Here is a 16,966-nt window from a genome sequence, read left to right on the forward strand (position 1 = left end):
GTAAGATGATCTGCTGGAGAACACATGGTTATTTTTCAGCAATACAATGATCCAAGATAACTCTGAAGGACTTATGAAAATTGCCATCCATCTACAGAGAAAGAACTGGTGGTATCTGAAAACAGATTGAAGCATAATTTTTTGACAGTTCCTTAATCTGAAGTTTTGTTTTTATCTGTTTTCTCTCACAACCTAGCGAATGTGGAGATGTTTTCCATGACTACTCATGTATAACATATTGAATTACTTGAGTTCTTGGGGATGGGGGGTGGGAAAGGACGGAGGAAGAGAAGTTGGAACACAAAGTTTTCTAAAAATTGATGTCGGGGGTGGCTAGGTGGCGCAGTGGATAAAGCACTGGCCCTGGATTCAGGAGTACCTGAGTTCAAATCCAGCCTCAGACACTTGACACTTACTAGCTGTGTGACCCTGGGCAAGTCACTTAACCCCCATTGCCCCGCAAAAAAAAAAAATTGATGTCAACATTTGTTTTTACATGTAATTTGGAAAAATCTAAACAGAAAAAATAAAATCCAAGGGATCTGAAAAGGTAAGGACCCCCTGCTCTGAACCAATCACCTGAACCTTGCCCAGAGGAGGAGGGACATGGAGCCCAGTCCTGACTCCCAACACTTTCTGCTACACTCAGCAAAGGCCAGGTTCCTGCTTCCTTCTCACTTCCTACAGGCTAAAGCAAAGCTGGTAGGCTCCCCCCTTTGGCCCTCTCTTCTCCTAGAACACACAATCAGGCCGTGTCTCTAGCAGGACACAACCAAGAGAAACCACACAATTTCTCCTGAGGGTAAAACCACATGGCAATCCTCAGAAAGGTCAAAATCTCTAGAGAGGGTCTAGTCTGGGCATTCTTCCCCTCTCTCATCTCTTTTTTACTGCATTAATTTAAAAACATGTTATTGTTCATTTATTATTTACATTCTTTTTGTTTTAAATTTTGAGTTCCAAATTCTCTCTCTCCTTTTTGTGGTTCCTTCACCCACTGAGAAGCAATCAATATGCTATCAGTTATAAACGTGAAACCATGCAAAACCTATTGTCATGTGGGCCATATGAAAAAAGCAAGAAAAATGAAACCGTGGATTTCAATTGGCATCCAGAGTCTTTCAGTTCTCTCTGCAGGAGGGGAACATTCTGTCATCATGAGTCCTTTGGAAGTGTCTTGATCATTGTATACATCAGAGCAGCTAAGTTTTCCACATTGATCATCATTACAACATGGTTGTGACTATGCACAATAATCTCCGTGTGACTGTAAGGAAATCATTGAACCCCTCTGTGTCCCAGGCAACTCCCTAATCCCTGGCTGATTGACAGGAGCAGGAGGACTCTCTTTCCCCAGGGAAAGCACAGAGCTGGATAAAATAATCATGCCAAGAAGAGAAGCAACTCACTGTGGTCCTGGTCTGACCACACCTACAATAACATGTTCCCTTCTAGGATCCACGTTTAGGAAGGACGTGGACAAACAGGGATGGGGAGGGGCAGGGAAACCTCAGCTTATGAGGAAAAGGTGAACAGAGGAGGGTGCTATGGTGGAAGGAGCCCTGAATGGAGAATCAGGACCTGGATTTGAATTGCAGCTCTACTCCCTACAGCCTGTGTGATCCTGGGCAAGTCACTGAACCTACCACTCCAAGCCTGTTTCCTCTGGTTTAAGTGGAGGATATTGGACCCTGCCAGCTCTAAATTCCATGAATCTCTAAGTGGGTGGCATTTTACTCTAAATAGAGAAGCCAGAGGAGCTGGGGGAAGCCATCCTCCCATATCTGAAGTGCTGTTACAGGGCAAAGGGTTTAGACTTTGCAATGTCTTTGGTGTGGAAACCTAGAATCAAAGAGAAACATCAAGTGCCTGGCACATAGTAGGTGCTTAATAAATACTTCTAGGATTGACTGGTTAATGAATTGATGACAGGGATGCAAGTTTGTTAATCATAATGATAGAATGACTCATATTTCTGTATAACTTTGAGATGGATACACTATTTTCCTGACAAAAGCCCTGTTAGGTAGGGAATGCCAGGATCATCCCCATTTTATAGAAGAGGAAACTGAGGCTAAAAGAGGATATTAGGCAGAGAAGCAGGGGACTGGATTAGCAAATGACAAAGAAGTTCCCAGTCAGTGCTGCTGGAAGGAAGGACCCCCATCAGGGCCCTCTGCCCCCTCCCATTCACTCTAAGAGCTTTGACCAATAAATGGTCTACACTGCCTTACTGTACAGAGATCATCCCAGATAAGTGTCTCAGTGGATAGAGCTCTGGGACCAGAATCAGAAAGAACTGAGTTCAAATATGGCCTAAGACACTTACTAGCTTGTGACCCTGGGCAACTCACTTAATCCTGTTTGCCTCAATTTCCTTATCTGTAAACTGAGCTGGAGAAGGAAATGGTAAACCACCTCAGGATTTGCCAAGAAAACCCCCAGTGGGGTCATGAAGAGTCTGACACAACTGAACAACAAAAGTATACAGAGGGGCAGCTAGGTGGTGCAGTGGATAGAGCACCAGCCCTGGAGTCAGGAGTACCTGAGTTCAAATTCAGCCTCAGACACTTAACACTTACTAGCTGTGTGACCCTGGGCAAGTCACTTAACCCCAATTGTGTCACTAAAATAAATAAATTAATGAATGAATGAATGAATAAATAAATAAATAAAGTATACAGAGATCCATTCTATAGAAGAAAAGAATGTTAAAGAAAAATTCAGGAAAACGAATCAATACATTGAAAATGTTTGAAAATAAATTCATGCTGCTGTCCCTGTGGATCTTCCATCTCTGCAAAGGAATGGTGAGGCTTGTCTTCTTCCTCTTTCCAAGGGCCATGTTTGTTGAGTTTAGTATCACTCATACAGAATTGGTCTCCATCAGTAGGATGTACTTTTCTGTGGAGGAAGGAACTGTCTCCTTTTTATCTTTGGACTCTTAGCACCCAGAGCAGCATGTGGGCCATAGTATGCTTTTTTTTAATTAATAAAGTATTTTTTTTCCCATTACATGTAAAGATAGTTCTCAACTTTTGTTTATACAAGCTTTCCAATCATAGTATGCTTTTTTTTTTAAGTGAGGCAATTGGGGTTAAGTGACTTGCCCAGGGTCACACAGCTAGTAAGTGTTAAGTGTCTGAGGCTGGATTTGAACTCAGGTACTCCTGACTCCAGGGCTGGTGCTCTATCCACTGCGCCACCTAGCTGCCCCCATAGTATGCTTTTAAGAAATGTTTCTTGACCATTTTAGTGTCCTTGAAGGTTATGGGACAGTCTTGTCCTGCCATCTGATGGTGGGAAAAAAATATATATATATTGAAGAATATTACATCACGGTCTTTTGTGATATCTAGTGGTCAAAATAGGCACTGCAGAATTTAGTTACCTCTTGTGGACAGAGAGAGTATTGCATTGCAATTAGGAAATCATTTCAAAAAATGACTGATCAGGGGCAGCTAGGTGGCGCAGTGGATAAAGCACCAGCCCTGGAGTCATGAGTACCTGAGTTCAAATCTGGCCTCAGACACTTAATACTTACTAGTTGTGTGACCCCAATTGCCTCACTAAAAAAAAATGACTGATCTTTGTTTTGAAGGAAATTTATGAAAGAAATAGTGAGTTTGAATGAGACCTTACCAGGTTGAAATCAGGCATTGAGGAAAATATTTGCCCAGTTGCCCAGGGCTTGTTGTACTTCAGTCACTCAGTGATGTCTGACATTATTATATCCTTGGACTTTTATCTGTGGGGTTTGCTCTTTCCTTCTCCAATGGGTTCCCATTTTACAGATGAGGACCTGAGGCAAATAAGCATTAAGTGACCTGCCCAGGGTCACATAGCCAGTAAATGTCTAAGGCCAGCTTGAACCCAGATCTTCCTGGCTCCTAGCCCCATGTTCTATCCACTGCACCACCTAACTGCCCTGTACAGGGCTAGTAAAAGAGAAAACACAGAAAACCCGCAATAACCCTGGGAGTACACAAAGTCAGATTGTGAAGCTACCTCTGTAATCATTGCCCTCAGTAGTAGGGCTGAGATTCCAATTCTGCTTTTCTACTTCAAAACCTCATCTTCTTCCTCAAAGAAGTGATTTTCTTCTATTATATTAATAACCAATTAATTAATTAGGATTAACTCCTTTTCACTCTATTTCCTCATTCAGAGACCAGCCCATGTAAGTCACTCAGTCTCTGCAGAACATTGCTGATAAATGAGATTTTCAAGATCTCATGGAAAATACTCCTTGATCTTTGGCAGCATCCTAACCAACAAGAACTTACTCCTGTTTAGAGTGTAAATAGAAGCTAATCTAGGTGAATTACAGCCCTAAAACATGAAGTCTTTGCCCTTGCAGACACCCCCTCCCCAAGCCCACCACTGTGGTTTATCGCAACCAAGGTCATGAAAGAGAAAACCTACCATGGTGGTCTCCATAGAGATGGATTCCTTTGTCCAGATTGCAGGAGGTGGCTGAGTTCCCTAATCAAGTCATGTTCTCAGCAGGAGGAGCTGAAGACTTTAGCCCACCTCCTCATTAATATACCCCCCCCTCCTTAATTGTTCACCAGTCAGGTTAATTTTCACCTGATTTTTCACCTCCTTTGCCAAAGATATTTAAGCATTCAGGGATCTCCATGGCTTTTTCTTTGGTAATGGAGAGAGGCCACAGACCATCAATTTATTTGTTATCAGCTAGCCTAATTAATAAACTGATCATTAAATACCCTGAAACTCTGTCTCTCAGGCTTCTCATTCATTTCACTGGCCCTGAACCATGGTCTCCATCCCTATCCAACGGATACACTCCTTTCTGAACAAAGCCGTCTGTGTCCTTTCAGGTAAGACCAACATTGTCCAATGTATGGTGTATATCTGTGGCCTTAGTTCTTTCTCTACCCAGTTATTCCTTTAAGGCCTTCAGTGGATCCACAGGATCATATGACCCTAGTTCTAGGGATGGGGGGGGGGGGACCTCAGAGACCATCTAGTCCAATCCCCTCATGTTACAGAGGTGATTTGCCCAAGGTCATGCACAAGGTTTTAGATAGGGATATTAGAGGTTATCAATAGACAGCCTACTCAATTTATAGATGAGGAAACTGCGGCCCAGAGAGAAATGACTAGCTTAAGGTCACACATAGGAATATAGATCTGGGGCTGACAGGGATCTTCTCACTTTACTGATCTGGGAAATGAAGCGCAGAGGCCTTAAGTGCCTTGCTCAGGGTGACACAGGTCATCAGTGACAGAGCAGGATTGGAGCCCAGGCCTCTGACTCCAAATGTAAGCTCCTTCCATTCTACCCCCAAATGGCCCCATTGCCAATCCCCACTTCCTCTTTCTGTGTCCAGGTGAGGAGCGTTGTTATCAAAAAGCAACATCTAGAGTGAGTTCATGATTGAAGCAGGCTGGTGACGGAGGACTTGAGGAGGAACCAGACAAGGCTGGAACTCTAGACTAGTCTGCCTGCCAGATAAACCCCATAGTGTGACAGCTACATTGTCTGGAGCGTGTTCTCTGTGGCTGTACTGATCTAAAAGCATTGGAAGATATTCAAGCAACTGCCAGCACATCTGTGCTTGGAAATTTCTCGAGTTGTCTTTCTGGCCAAGGCTGTTGCCACCCAACAGCTGTGAGCAGCTGTGTGCAGAGCTGTCCCCTCAAGTAACAAGCAGGCATCACCCTCATGAGTAATGAGGGTTAAGTGACTTGCCCAGGGTCACACAGCTAGTAAGTGTTAAGTGTCTGAGACTGGATTTGAACTCAGGTCCTCCTGACTCTAGGGCCGGTGCTCTATCCACTGTACCACCTAGCTGCCCCCCAACTTGTTATATTTTTTAAAATATTTTGATAGAATTCATAACACAATCACTCCAAAAAACATCCAAATAATGCCATAGGAAAATGCCTGGAGCAGCAAAACTCACAGAAGAATGTGCTGAAATCATCTTCTAACCAAGAACGGCTTGGAAGGTCAGAAGGAGGGAGCTGCTGTGCTGAGACAGGAGTTGGGCCCAACCCCACAGTCACCCTCACACAGATCCAGTCTCAGGAAGTCCTCACCAGAGAAGGAGACCCCCAGAGTGTCTGAATCAGCTGAAGCACCAGTGTCATCTGGAACTAAGCTCACAGTCTGGTGAGTGGGCTGAGCCCTGGGCAGGGGAGAGACTACAGGGGTCTATGCTGGTGCTGAGGCAGAACTTGGATTTTACACCCCTGCTGAGAACCAGGAGGCTCCAGTAGAAGTGGCCCAGGTGGGGGAGGGGCACAGGCTCGTCGGTGCTAACAACCACAATACACAAAGCTGGTTGATTGGCAAGTTGGTCTGGGGTCATCTATGGACCAGGGAACAGGCCAGGTGAGAGAAGAACCTGATCCTCCTTAAACCTGGTATGATTTAAGCTTGGGATACTGCAGCCTGGAAACAGTGCCCCACTTTAAGAAGCTAAAAGTCAAGTAAAAGAAAGGCAAGATGAGCCGACAGAGAAAGGTGAGGACCATAGAAAGTTTCTTCAGTAACAAGGAAGACCAAGGGGCACCCTCAGAGGAAGATGTCAACATCAGGGCCCCTATATCTAAAGCTTCCAAGAAAAATAGGAATTGGTCTCAGGCCATAGAGGTGCTCAGAAAGGACTTTGAAGATAAAATTAGAGAGGTAGAGGGAAAAATGGAAAGAGAAATGAGAGTGATGCAGGAAAGACATGAGAAAAAAGTCAACAGCTTGAAAAGTCAAATGGAAAAGAAGGTACAAAAGCTCTCTGATGAAAATAATTGCCTAAGAATGAGGATGGAACAAATGGAAGCCAGTGACTTTATGAGAAACCAAGACACAATAAAGCAAATCCAAATGAATAAAAAAATAGATGGCAATGTGAAATATATTCTGGGAAAAACTGCTGACCCGGAAAATAGGTCCAGGAGAGATAATTTGAAAATTATTGTTCTACCTGAAAACCATGATCAAGGAAAGAGCTTAGACACCATCTTCCAAGATATTATCAGGGTGAGCAGGAGGAGTTCAGAGAAACCTGGAGGGTCTTGCGTGGGTTGATGATGAGTGAGATGAGCAGAACTAGAAGAACATTGTACACAGTAACATCAACATTGAGTGTTGATCTACTGTGATGGACTATATTCTTCTCACCAATGCAATAGCACAGAAGAGTTCCAGGGAACTCATGATAGAAGAGGATCTCCAAATCCAGCAAAAAACAAAAAAACTGCGGAGTATAGATGCTAAATGAACCATACTATTTCTTTTGTTTTTGATGCTGTTGTTTTTTTTCTATTTTGAGGTTTTCCATCATTGCTCTGATTTTTTTCTCTTATAACATGACCAATGCAGAAATAGGATTAATGTTATTACATATATATATATATATATATATATATATATATATATATATATATATAACCTATATCAGATTACCTGCTGTCTAGGGGAGGGGGGGAGGGAGGGGAGGGAGGGAGAAAAATCTGAAATTGTAAAGCATGTATAAGCAGAAGTTGAGAACTATCTTGACATGTAACGGAAAAAAAAATAAAATACTTTATTAATTAAAAAAAAAAAAGGAAGGCAGGGAACCTAGGAGGCAGAGATAAGAAGGCAGAGAGTTCTAGGCATTCAGGACAGCAATTGAAAATGCTAAGACAAAAATTAGTTGCAACAAGGAGTCCATTGCTCCTGGATCACAGGGTATGTGAGGTAGAGGAGAAATATAAGAAGTAAGAAGTAAGAAGACAGAAAAGACAGGAAGGGATTAGGTTATAAAGGACTTTTTTTTTGTGGGGCAATTGGGGTTAAGTGACTGGCCCAGGGTCACACAGCTAGTAAGTGTCAAGTGTCTGAGGCCAGATTTGAACTCAGGTACTCCTGAATCCAGGGCCGGTGCTTTATCCACTGCGCCACCTAGCCGCCCCTATAAAGGACTTTTAAAATAACACAAATAATACAAAAAAAAAGATATTCTCAGGGAAAATTGCCCTGAAATTCTAGAAGAAGAAGCTAAAATAGAAATTGAAAGAATCCACCGATCACCTCCAGAAAGAGATCCCAAAAGTAAAACTCCTAGGAATATTATAGCCAAATTCCAGAGCTCTCAGGTCAAGGAGAAAATATTGCAAGCTGCCAAAAAGAAAGAATTCAAGTACTGTGGAGCCCCAGTCAGGATAGCACAAGATCTAGCAGCTTCTACATTAAAGGACTGGAGGGCATGGAATATGATATTCCAAAGGGCAAAGGAAAGGGGATTACAACCAAGAATCACCTACCCAGCAAAACTCAGCATTATCTTTCAGCAGAAAAAAATGGGACTTTAATGAAAAAGAAGACTTTCAGATATTTGTGATGAAAAGACCTGAACTCAATGGCAAATTTGACTTTCAAATACAAGACCCTAGAGAACCATAAAAAAAAAAATTGGAGCTGGGGGACATACCTGGGGTCGTACAGTAGGCGACTGTCTTGTGTCTGAGGCTAGGTTTTGGCTGGGATCCCACTGGGTCCAGGGGTGATGATTTGTCCACCGTGTCACTTAGCTAGATGATAACATCTTTAGGGTTAAATTGAGGGGTGAAGGGAATTCACTGGGGGAGGGGGAAGGGCAGAGGTGAAATCCTACCTGAAAGAAACAGGAAAAGGTTTATGGAGTGGGGGAAGAGATGGGAGAGTAGCATGGAAGTAAATACATTTTACGCTCATCAGAAAAGGCTCAAATATCTTAAACTCATCAGAGCTGCCTCAAGGAGGGACTAACAGACACACCCAACTGGGTGGAGTAATCTATTTAATCTGGGCAGTAAATAAACCTAACACTCATCAAAATTGGCTCAAAGACCTCAATCTCATTAGAATTGGCTGTAGGAGGGAATAATGTACACACTCAATTGGGTGGAGTAATCTCTATAACCCTGCAGGAAAATAGGAGGGGAAAGGGATAAAGAGAGAAGGGCAGAAGATGGCCGAGGAGAGGCTGTGACTCCCACAAGCTCCAGATAAACCCGTCCATTCACGCCCAAATAATGCGGTAAAAATCAAACCCCAGAACAGCCTAGTGCACATAAGAACAGAGTGAGACTGTTTCTCAGCAAAAGAGGGCGACTCTGATCACCTACTGATCAGGCTGAACAGCTCAGCGCACTGTCCGGACCCAGCCAGGGACAGTGCTTCCAACACGTCAGAGTCTTCAGCACCAGCAGCTTCTGAGGCTCCGATCACGGACTGGTGAGGGGGTTCAGAGGTAGGCCGGGGTGAAGTGGAGGCAGTATCTGCTGGAGTTGGGGCAAAGCGCCCTGGGTCTGAACCAGTGGGCTGAATCGAGTGGTGGTGGCCCAGTGGGGGAGGGGTAAAAGCACGCCAAGCTTCCGACCATAGAGAATCAGAGTTCAATCAGACTTCTGTTTCCGGGTCAAAGAGAAAGCGGCTGTGATTACTCACAAGCCAGGCAGGCTGAGAAGAAGCCCAATCACGCCCTGGGCCATGCTGTAGCACCAACGGTGTGTCCGGGAAGCAGCGCTACACTTTAAGGAGTAAAAAGCCAAGAAACAGTAAGCCAGGATGAGTAGGCAGAGAAAGCAGAAGACCATCGAAAACTTCTTTGGGGGAAAGGTAGACCACAATACATCCTCAGAAGAAGAAGATAATAATAGGGTCAAAGCTCCAACATCCAAAGCTTCCAAGAAAAATATGAACTGGTCTCAGGCCATGGAAGCTCTCAAAAGGGACTTTGAAGAGAAAGTAGGAGAGATAGAACAAAGATGTAGAGAAAGAGAGGAAGGAATGGAAAGAGAAATGAGAGCAATGCAGGAGAGTCATGAGAAAAAAGTCAACAGTTTGAAAAGCCAAATGGAAAAGGAGATTAAAAAACTGTCTGCTGAAAATAATTGCCTAAGAATTAGGATTGAACAAATGGAAGCTAGTGATCTTATGAGAAACCAAGACACAGTAAAGCAAATCCAATTGAATGAAAAAATAGAAGGCAATGTGAAATATCTCCTTGGAAAAACAGCTGACCTAGAAAATAAATCTAGGAGAGATAATTTGAAAATCATTGGACTACCTGAAAACCATGACCAAAACAAGAGTTTAGACACCATCCTCCAAGAGATTGTGAGGGAAAATTGCCCTGATATTCTTGAAGCAGAAGCTAAAATACAAATTGAAAGAATCCACTGATCACCTCCTGAAAGAGATCCCAAAAAGAAAACCTCCAGGAATATTATAGCCAAATTCCAGAACTCCCAAGTCAAGGAGAAAATATTGCAAGCAGCTAGAAAAAAGGAATTTAAATACTGTGGTGCTCCAATAAGGATAAAGCAAGATCTAGCAGCTTCTACATTAAAGGACCGGAGGGCATGGAATATGATATTCCAGAGGGCAAAGGAACTGGGACTACAGCCAAAAATCACGTACCCAGCAAAACTAAGCATCCTCTTTCAGAGGCAAACATGGAACTTCAAGGAGAAAGAAGACTTTCAGGCATTTGTTATGAAAAGACCTGAACTGAATAGAAAATTTGACTTTCAAATACAACACCCTGGAGAAGCATAAAAAGATAAACAGGAAAAAGACTTCATGAGGGATATTAAAAGATCAAACTGTTAACATTCCTATATGGGAAGATAATACAGAGGACACAGGTCTGAACTGAATACGAAGGGAAGTTATGTTTTGTTCTTTGTGGGGTGTCTTATGTCTGGGGCCGGATTTGGGCTTGGGGCCTCCTGGGTCCAGGGCTGGTGCATTGTCCACTGTGCCACCTAACTAACCCATAATGACATCCTTAAAATAGGGTTGAGGTGTAGGAGAAATAGACTGGGGGAGGGGGAAGGGGAGAGATGGTCTGGGGAGAGGTTATTCATATGAAGGAAACAAGAAAAAAGCTTATGGAGGGGAGGGGAAGAGGGGGAAGGAATTGGGGAGTGATTGAACCTTAATATCATCAGAATTGACTCAAAGAAGGACTAACATACATACTCAAGTGGGTAGAGTAATATATTTTGCCCTGATGGAAGGGAGGGAGATGGGGGGGGGAGGAGGGAAGGGCAGATTCTAGGAGAGAGTAGTAAAAAGCAAAATACTTTCAAGGAAGGTGAAGATGTTCTGCATAACGGCACAAGTATGACATATTGAATTGCTTGATTTCATAGGGAGGGTTGAGGAGAGAGGGAGGAAGAAAATTTGGAACATAGAATTAGCTCAAAGACCTTAAACTCATCAGAGTTGGCTCATGAAGGGAATAACATTCACACCCAGTTGGGAGGAGTAATCTATTTAACCTTACAGGAAAGTATGAGGGGAAGAGGATAAGGAAGGAAGGGTGGAAAAAAAGGGAGTGTAGAGTAGGGGAGGGGACAGTCAGAAGTAAAATACTTTTGAGGAGGAATAGTTTAAAAGAAGATGGAAAATAGAGTAAATATCATGGGAAGGGAATAGGATGGAGGGAAATAGTTATGATGACTTTGCTGGGCTAATACGAAGAAAATTCTTTGTCAAGTTTAAGGTACATTATTTAGGGTATGATGAACAGGATACTATTAGAAAAACCTGGAAAGACCTACATGAACTGAAGCAGAGTGAAATGCACTGTATACAAAATAACAGCAATAGTGTAAAATGATCTGCTGGGAAGCATGTGGTTATTTTCAGCAAGGCAATGGTCCAATATAACCCTGAAAGACTATGAAAATGGCAACCCATCTACAGAGAAAGAAGTGATAGTATCTGAAATAGTTGGAAACACATTTTTTTTTCTTTTCTCTTTTTTTTTTCTTTTTTGGTGAGGCAATTGGGGTTGGGTGGCTTGCCCGGGGTCATGTGGCTGGTGGGTGTTGGGTGTGTGGGGCCGGATTTGGGCTCGGGTGCTCCTGGTTCCAGGGCCGGTGCTCTGTCTGCTGTGCCACCTAGCTGCCCCTGGAAACACATTTTTTAAAAAAATGTTTTTTCTCTTTGACAATTCCTCAGTCTGAAGTTTTGGGAGTTTTTTGACTGTTTTTTCCTCACAACCTAGCTAATGTGGGAATGTTTTCCATGACTACTCATGTATAATTTATTTTGAAATGCTTGAGTTCTAGTGGGTGGGGGTGGGAATAGAGGAGGAAGAGAAGTTGGAACAATTTTTTTTTTAAAAAATTGATGTTAAAATTTGTTTTTACATATATTTTGGAAAATAAAATTCTATTCTTAAAAAAAAATAAAGAAATACTTCAAAAAAAAAGAGAGAAGGGCAAAAGAAGGAAGGGAAGAGTGGGGGAGGGGACAGACAGAAGCAAATCCCTTTTGAAGAGTGATAGGATGAAAGAAGATGGATAATAGAATAAATATCATGGGGAAGGGAATAGGATGGAAGGGAAACAATTAACAATAGTAATCATGAAAAAGAGAAAAGGGGGGGAAATTGTACAAAAAATATTTATAGCAACTCTTGGTGGAGGCTAAGAATTGAGAATCAAGGGAATGTCCATCAATTGAGGAATGATGGAAAAAGCTATGCTATATGATTGTAGTGGAATGGTCTTGTGCTACAGGAAATGACAAACAGGATGATCCCAGAAAAACCTTGAAAGACTAATGAACATCGATGTATGGTGAAGTGAGCAGAGCTGGGAGGACATTGTGCATAGTGACAGCAGTATTGTTCAATGAGCAATTGTGAATGACTTAACTACTCTCAGCAGTGCAATGATCCAAGACAATCCCAAGGAATTAATGAGGAAGCTTACTATGCACCCCTATAGAAAGAACTGATAAAAAGAACACTTGTGGATTGTACATATATAACCTGGTTGCAATCTTGTGGAGGGGGGAGGAAAGGGAAGGGAGGGAGGGAGAAAAATTTGGAACTCTAAATCTTATGAAAATGAATGTTGAAAACTACCCTTACATGTAACTGTAAAAAATAAAAGAAATGTTTGTTGCTAGATTTAAAAAAAGAAGAAAAAAGAACAACAACAACAAAAAAGAAATGATGAGCAAGTGGAGTTCAGAGAAATTTGGAAGGACTTACATGAACTGATGCTGACTGAGAGGAGCAGAACCAGGAGAACATTATACACAGTAACAGCAACATTGTGTGATGTACGATGGTGATAGACTTGGCTCTTCTTAGCAGTGCAAGGATCCAAAAAAATTTCAAAGAACTTATGATTGAAATGTTCTCTACATACAGAAAAAAGAACTGTGGATTATGAATGCACATTGAAACATATTGTTTCTACTTTTGGACTGTTTTTTCCTTCTTTTTTCAGGTTTTTCCCTTGTGCTGTGATTCTTCTTTCACAAGATGACTAATGTAGAAATATGTTTAATGTGATTGTACATATACAACCTATATCAAACTGCTTTTCATCTTGGGGAGGAGGGAGGGGAGGGAGGGTGGGAGAAAAATTTGGAACTAAAAATCCTATGAAAACAAATGTTTAAAACGATCTTTATATGTAACTGGAAAATATGTCTGAGGCCAGATTTGAACTCAGGTCCTCCTGAATCCAAGGCCAGTGCTTTATCCACTGTGCCACCTAGCTGCCCCAGCCTTGTTATTTTTTTAACTTCATTTGATATTGTATTGCCCTGAGCAGTGGGTGAGGTGAGAGCCATTCCTCCCCATGTTTGACAATGGAATTACCTGAGGCTGGGTTTCTCAAAGTGAGTGAGCCAGGTTGCCACAGCTAAGATGGAGCTGAAAAGGGATTTGAAGTCAAAACTTCCAGTATGCAAGTCCCGCTGAGCTTGGAGCCCTTCCAAGCTGAAAGTCTTTTAGCTCTTCTGCTCCCTTTCCCTTCAGCTCTGCAGTTCTGGCCATTGCATTGTCTTCCAGGTCCACATAGCAAGTGTGGTGGCACCTTTCTGTGCCACTGATGAGACCATGGAGAGAGATGAGGCCAGCAACACTTTCTGAAGACAAATAGAGAGACAAGCTCGGAGGTATGAAAGGGTAGCCCTTATCTTCTAACACAGTCCTGGCCTGTCACACCTTTACATGTGGGGCGCTTACAACTTGTTCTTGGCTTTGCTTCAGGCCTTGTCAGATCCCTCACGCTCAATTCCATCGAATTCCTGCTGGTGCAGGGCTCCTTGCAAAGGACAAGCATGTGAACAGGGTTGGTGTCAGCTGCAGGATCCTCATGGCAGGCAGGTACTGGACAGTTTAATATGGGCTTTAGTATTTATAATTACTGGGGCTCCTCACTATGGTGAATGTGGCAGAATGGTCTTTTCTCTGGAGCAAGTGCACATGCAAATTGTAAAGTGACATTTAAAAAGAATCGTTGGGGTGGCAAGGTGGTGCAGTGGATAAAGCACCGGCCCTAGAGTCAGGAGTACCTGAGTTCAAATCCGGCTTCAGACACTTGACACTTAATAGCTGTGTGACCCTGGGCAAGTCACTTAACCCCAATTGCCTCACCAAAAACAAAAACAAACAAACTAACTAAAAACCTAAAAAGAATTGTTGGTTTTTCATTTTGGTTTTGGAAGAAACCTCAGTAGCTTAATTTGGGGAGGGGTGTTTGTGGCAGGCACCAAAGCAGCAGCATCCCCTGGATGCTCAGTTGAAGTCATGCTGATGGGTTCTAAATAGATGTTTTTGGAATTGTTCAATGCAGACATTTGTGCTGGTCCTGAGAATAGTGACTGTCAGTAATCATGCTGACTGGTGGTGGGGACGATGACAATGACGACGATGGTGATGATACTGGTGGCGGTTCTGATGATGTTGGTGCTGCTGCCTGCAGTTTCTGTTCAGTTTTTCTTCCCTCTTCCATCCCATTGCCCAGCTTACTACATAAGGTAAGTGCCAATACAAACCACCCATGAGGAGTTTCCTGGTGAAAGTGACAAGAACCCAGGGCCAGAATTTGGAAGGAATGGACTGGAATTGCAATTTCACTTCTTCCTTCTGAATCCTGGATGCTAAGCCACTTAGGAACCTCTGTATCTGCCAGCATGTTTGCAGCAGGCTGGCATTGACTCCCATTTCTTGTATTTACATTGGTGTGGTGCTGAATGCAATCAAACGAAATAACACACGTGAAGCCCCTTTTATGTCTATTTTACTGAATTCCGGTGAATGTTCTGGAGGGTGTATTTTACTTAGCAAGACATGAAGTGGTGGCTGGGATTATCCATTAGAAGCTCACTATACTTCAACAATAGCCAAATGACAAATGTTCACATGAACTACCAATGGAGACCTTGGGATATCATTGAGAATTCAGAAATAAATTGTCCTGGAACTGGAACAGTGCCATGGAACAAAACTCTTGCCTCCATCTCCCAGTTATAACACTGATGCATAAAAATGCAACAGCAATATTTTAATAGCATTCCCAATGTCCCTAATATATAATCTGCATGGATGCAAGGATTTGGGCATACAGAGACCTAGGGGAAGAAGGGAAAGGTATGAGGAACATGTGATCCCCACAGTCCTGGGTCCTCCTAGAATTGCCCTAAAGACGGCTTCATGGAGCCTGCAGCAGATGAGGTAACATCCCAACACTCTTAGTTACTTTCATTGGACAGTAATTCTGTGCAGTGATCTAAAAGAACATTCAAAAGAAAAGATTAGATAGCATGATATGTAAACTCCATCCAAAAGATTAACAGAGAGGAATAATAATGACAGTAATAATAAACACTTCTACGGTGCTCCAGGGTTTGAAAAGCACTTTGTAAACATCTCATATGAACCTCACAACCACCCGGTAATTTACTTAGCATAGGTATTATTATCACCCCCATTTTACATTCATGAAAACTGAGATTTAGAGAGTTTCAGTGGCTTGCCTATGGTCACACAATTAGTAAGGCAGCAGCACGCTAGTCTAGGTCTTGAGCCTCCAATTCCAGTTGTTTCTCCACTGTGCTAATTCACGGCAAGGAAGCTGGTGTGGGAGAGAATAAAGTCCCAAATCTGAAATAGTTTGAGAAAGAAAATGATGAAGTCACTTGGTAGCCCTCTACTGACTACAGAGAGGAGGGTGTGGCTCCCTCTTGTCCAGGCTCTGGAAGTTTTACATGATAATAGGCTTTAGACCAGGGTACCCACACATGGACAAAGGCAGCTGATGTGACTGGGTGCCCCCCTGTTCCCGCCTGATCTTTGTCTCCTCCTGCCTGGAGAAAGGAGGCTGAGACCTGCCCCTCCCCCTTCTCGCCCTCCCTCTCCCAGTTTCGACCCTCAACAACCCCAAGCTGAGCTCAGCCGTCGCCCCCATCCCAGACCCAGCATCCTGTCCTCAGGAACTTGGGACCCTGGTCAGCCTCAACTCCACCTCCAGGTGCAAGATGCAGTGGGGCCCCCTCCCCTAGCCAGGCTGGGTGATGGGGACTGAGAGGAGGGATTGGGGGGCGGGGAAAGGTTTCCACTGCTCTGGGCTTGATGTCACAAAGCCCCCTCTTCTCCCTCCTCTCTTCTCTTATGTTCTGGGAGGAGACTAGCCCCACCCTACTGTGATGTTACCGTGGAGCTATCTCCTCCCACCCTATTAGTATAAGTCCTCTTTGTCTCTGGAGGAGGAAGAGGATGGATGATTTCCCTCTTCCTTTGAGTCTGGAGAAGGGGCACGAGCAGCTCGAGGTCTGCTGCCCCTCCCCCCTCCCCCCTTCCCCTCCCCCACCACACCCCTGCTCTCCTTTACCCCCATCCTCCCTACTGACCGATCCTGAGGGTCCTGCCTGAGGGGCTGGGTGTGAGGTAAGTGGCCCCTCCCCTGCTCCTCCTCAGCCCCTCCCATTCTTGTCCTCTTCCGGTTCCCTCCCAAACTTTTCATGCTTCCCCCCAATTGGCTTCTCAGCTTCCAGAGGGATGTGTGTAAGGGGTGTGGGGATCTTCATTCCTTTGTTTCTACCTTTGTTGTGTATGTCGGTAGGATCAGCTGTGTGTTTGAGGGTGGGTGGGCATGCTCAAGGGTAAACGTGTGTGTGTGTGTGTGTGTGTGTGTGTGTGTGTGTGTGTGTGTG

The sequence above is a fragment of the Dromiciops gliroides genome, chromosome X (assembly GCF_019393635.1).
Source record: "Dromiciops gliroides isolate mDroGli1 chromosome X, mDroGli1.pri, whole genome shotgun sequence".
Lineage (NCBI taxonomy): Eukaryota > Metazoa > Chordata > Mammalia > Microbiotheria > Microbiotheriidae > Dromiciops > Dromiciops gliroides.